The 4,938-nt window shown below is 42.5% G+C and overlaps 1 pseudogene; it reads right to left on the bottom strand.

Annotated features, from left to right (window-relative positions):
• Positions 1-1,384: 1,384 nt before the first annotated feature.
• The window catches only part of LOC144232781 (actin-binding protein WASF1 pseudogene), a 4,455-nt pseudogene continuing 901 nt past the window's right edge, over positions 1,385-4,938 (bottom strand).

The raw sequence follows: 4,938 nt of genomic DNA, 5'->3' as shown, positions 1-4,938 counted from the left end.
GTCCACAGATTTATTCCACCATCAATTTTAGAGCATTTTTATCACCCCAAAGAGATCCTGTACTATTTAGATACCTCCTCCAGTCCTAGGTGACCACCGATTTCCTTTATATCTCTGAAAATTTGTCTATTCTGGATATTTCATACAAATGAAATCATACAATATGTGGCCTTTAACGACTGGCTTCTTTCATAATATTCTTAATCTTATATAATTTCAATTTTGTGATCTTTTCAAGGTTCATCCATGCTGTAATATGTATGGGAACTTTATTCCTTTTTTATGGTTAAATAGCATTTCATTTTTTGTATATACCACATTTTCTTTATCCATTTGTCAGTTGATAGACATTTGGGTTGTTTCCAATTGTTGATTCTTATATATAATGTTCCTATGAACATACATGTGCAAGTTCTTGTGTGAACAGATCTTTTTCATTTTTTTAGGTATATACCTAAAAAATATACAAGTAGGGAAGGGATAATACTAAACATTCAAATATGGTAAGTATTTTAAAACAGTAAAATAATCATTTTAAAAATTCATGTATTTCCTTAAGAGAATTAAACACTATAAGCTGAATGTACTTTCTGAATTGTTCATATAAGCAAGGCAGTGTTTCTTCTTTAAAACATCAGAAAATGCACTATGGTTTATAAATAGATGTAGCTGCCCTCAAGATTTTAATATCGGTGGCTTTCTTTAAATTAAAACTCACAAAGTGCATAATTAAGGTATATCAATGGTTAGAAGTGCCATTCAAAGTGCAACACATGGTGAATTCATTCACAACCATTTTACTCTAACAACAGGTTTCCATGCTTAATATTTAGTGACTTATTTGACCAAATTAGGTCTTTTCAGGGGAAAAATATGTCACTGTAAAACATTTAGTTTGAAATTTATTTTAATATTTTCTTAGAAATAAAAACGTATTAGTGCACAGGTGTCCCAGTTGGTTAAGTGTCTGACTCTTGATTTCAGCCCAGGTCATGATCTCATGGTTTTGGGATCCAGCCCCAAGTCGGTCTCTGTGCTGATACTCCAGAGCCTGTGTGGGATTCCCTTTATCCCTCTCTTTCTTCCCTTCCCCAGCTGATACTCTCCTTATCTCTCAAAATAAATAATTGTTAAAAAAATGTTCTCTCCCTCTTCCTCTGCCCCTCCCCTGCACGCATGCATGTGTGCTCCCTCTCCCTCTCCCTCTTTCTCCCTAAAGAAGAAGGAGGAGGAAGAGGAAGAGGAGGAGGAGAAGGAGAAATAAAAGTTTATGGAGGAAAAGGTTTATCACAAGGTAAAAAAGCACAACACTAGAACGACCAAAGAACAAACACCACAAAGGATGCTTGCATTTTGTTCTACATTATTTATCAATGTATTTTTCTTACTCCAACTAGTTTACTCCATCAAATTCTGAATCATCTTCTGAATCACTATATTCCATAGCGATATAGCAAGACAGGATGGTAGCAACATGATTTTCAGTGTGTTCATATTTAGCTCCTGGTTCACACTGCTCTTTTACTTTGAATGCTGGATACCTTTTCATGTTGCTTCCAGAAACACATTCTTAGTGTTACTGATTACAGGTATGATTAATAAGTGACCCTTTAGGTCAGAAGCAGGTGTAACTTGCAGTGGCAGAGTGGGGAGGCATTAATGAAACATAGGGACTTGGGGCAGTGGTAGGTGGCCTTGGATGTAACCCAGAGGGAGGATGAGCAAGAGTTCCCACCATGACAAGTGACGATGTTTGAATGCCAGGTGGAGACAGAGATGAAAGTTGGGGGGTGGAGGCAGCCCCTGGACTTTAACTTGTTGAGTGGATGAGCTGGGACAGTCTTACATTTTAGGGGAGGTCTAGCTACTGGAGGTGATGGCTGTGTCAGGGGGTAAGTGATGCGAAAAGAACTCCAGGGACAATCTGAAAAGGAGCTGGAGGTGGTGGTACTATGGGCATTTGTAAAGCAGTGGAACTGTCTTGCTATGGAATATAGTGATTCAGAAGATGATTCAGAATTTGATGGAGTAAACTAGTTGGAGTAAGAAAAATACATTGAGTCAGGAGAGGGAGGGAGTTGAAGTCATTGAAGCTCTTCATGAAAAAGTTGAGAAGGCAGAAGGAAGAAGTGGTAGTGGAAGCATGTGTGTGTGATTCACAAACACAGGTAGGCTGTCTGTAACTGGTGACAGGGTGATTTTCTCTCAAACCTCGTAACAAAACCAGTACAGGTAGGTGTGGGTTTCACTTCTGCTCCATGCAGTGGTGGAGGTGGAGGTGGCTCGTGTGGCCTAAGACTTTCCTCACAGTTCACTCACTGGACAAGGTAATGGGCCAATAGTAACTTCAGTCTCCTTCTGTAAGAGGTTAGCAACATCTTCAGCCAGTTCTGGACCTTGGGCCAGATTCTGCTATTCCCTCTGCCTGCCATGAGGCACACGTGGCTCTTTTATGAGACGTAGGTTTTTCTGTGTCTGCTTCCTCTTTTCCCTCTTTTTATCTCTATATCTTACAGTATTTTCTTTCTTTCTGTAGACCAAAGAAATATGAAGGACTAGTATAAGCTTGCCCATTTTTAAATTGGGCTGTCTTTTATAACTGAGTTGTAAGAATCTTTTATATGTTCTAGATAAAAGTCCTTTGTGGGGAGGGGGCAAGATGACAGAGAAGTAAGGAGCTCCGTACTTACACTCGCGCCCATACATCACACAGAAAAGATCTGAAGCCATTGGAAACCTTACAAAACCTGAGAGATTGGGAGAAAAAGGACGCAGAATCCACTGAGAAAGACTTCTAACGTGAGTGCAAACTGGGGAAGATAAAATCAGGCTGGGATCAGAGACTCCAGGGTTGGAGGCGATCCCCTACTACCCTATACGGGGAGTGAGAGGGGAAAAAGAGAGAGTCTGAAACAGAAAAACCTCCGCTCGGGGGAAAAACCTCCACTTGGGGCATAGAAAGACCGTACTTGCAAATACCTGCACAGCAGGTCCTCTCGCGCCAACTGGTTCCAGGGGCCTGAGCGCACAGACTACTTCTTTGTGCTGGCTCCTAGTGGCTGGACTTCAGAGTAGCGGCGCGCCTGCCGCCATTGTCTTCCCGGGCAGTTTGGGCCTCAGAAAGAGCCGCGCGCGCGGACACCGGGCGTCCGCGCTCCTGGCCGGCTGGAACTCTAGAGGGAAGGCAAAGAGCTAAAAACTGGGAAATTTGCCTGTGAGTACGTGTTTCGGGTGACGAGCCATAGAGGGACCTGGTTTTCCTCACTCCAGCGGGCTCGGGCTCAGCACACCCGGCAGGCAACCCCCGCCCATGCTCACCAGCTGGACCAGGGAAGGAAGCAGCAATTCTGATGCCAATCCCAGAGCGAGGTGGGAGGCCTGAAATTGCCCCGAGGGGATTGCCTGGGAAGTTGTGTCTAAGGCAATTTCAGCGGGGCGCGCGGACTGGGATTTGGAGATTGGGACTGGCCTGAGTTGAAGAGTGCAACCAACTTTGGCTGCGCCCCCGGTTCGGGGAGTTTACACGCCCAAAAATGCGAGGTGCAGCGCTTGGTTCAAGAAGGGACTGGAGCACCACCACTCTCCTCCCCACAACCGCAGAGGCAGAACTCCCGCCTGAGGCATTGGATCACGCCACGCCCATCCCTGCTTGAGAGCTGCCCTCCTCGCTTTTTTTTTTCTTTTTTTCTTCTTCTTTCTCTTTTCTATCTTTTTTCCCCAGAACACTGACCTGATTAAATCTGGTCGCCAGCTTGCTTAAACAATCACAACGAGTCCGTTCTATAGATGTAAATTCTACACCTACCGACATTTTCATCTCTTTTTCTCAGGAGTAATTAGACTATATAGTTTCTCTGGATAATACCAGCATCCTTCGATCACCTATCCAACCATATTCTACCCTTTACTTCTTTGAAAAAAGTTTCTTATCCCTTCTGCCTGTTCATTCTATTTCTAATTTTGCCTCATCCCCACCCTGTCTTCTCTCTCTTTCTCTATGCTCTTCAACCAACACTGCACATACACGGCTATTTAACTGTAGCTGGGAAATCCGGGTATATGCTTTAAACCCTTCTTTGTCCATAGGCTTTCTTCTTTTTTCCTTTTCCTTTCTCCTTTTTGACCCTTTTATGTATTTTATACTCCTTATTATTCGTCCTCCCTCCTCCGTCTTTTCTCTTAACTTTNGTGATGAACAGTAAAAATATGCAGCCAAGAATCCTCTATCCAGCAAGCCTGTCATTCAAAATAGAAGAAGAGATTTAAAAAACCTTTCCAAATATGCAGAAATTGAAAGAATTTGTCACCACGAAGCCATNATCCACCAAGATCAAGTGGAATTCATTCCTAGGTTACAGGGCTGGTTCAACATTCGCAAATCAATCAATGGGATACATCATATCAATAAAAGAAAAGATAAAAACTATATGATCCTGTCATAGATGCAGAAAAAGCATTTTCTGCAGCATCCCTTCTTAATAAAGTCTCTCGAGAAAGTCGGGATAAAAGGAGCCTACTTAAACATCATAAAAGCCATCTATGGGAAGCCTTCAGCTAACATCATCCTCAACGGGGAAAAACTGAGAGCTTTCCTCCTGAGATCAGGAACACGACAGGGATGTCCACTCTCACCACTGTTGTTTAACATAGTGCTGAAAGTCCTAGCATCATCCATCAGACAACAAAAGGATTTCAAAGGCATCGGAATTGGCAAAGAGGAAGTCAAACTTTCACTCTTCGCAGATGACATGATACTCTACATAGAAAACCCAATAGACTCCACCAGAAGCCTTCTAGAACCGATCCAAGAATTCAGCCAACTTGCAGGGTACAAAATCAACACACAGAAATCGGTTGCATTTTTATACACCAACAATGAAGCAACAGAAAGAGAAATCAAGAAACTGCTCCCATTCACAATTGCACAAAAAACCATAA

Source organism: Crocuta crocuta, unplaced genomic scaffold (genome assembly GCF_008692635.1).
Source record: "Crocuta crocuta isolate KB4526 unplaced genomic scaffold, BGI_CrCroc_1.0 scaffold2557, whole genome shotgun sequence".
Taxonomy (NCBI): Eukaryota; Metazoa; Chordata; class Mammalia; order Carnivora; family Hyaenidae; genus Crocuta; species Crocuta crocuta.
Note: the sequence above shows the minus strand (reverse complement) of the source record. Positions and strands in the feature narration are given on the sequence as shown.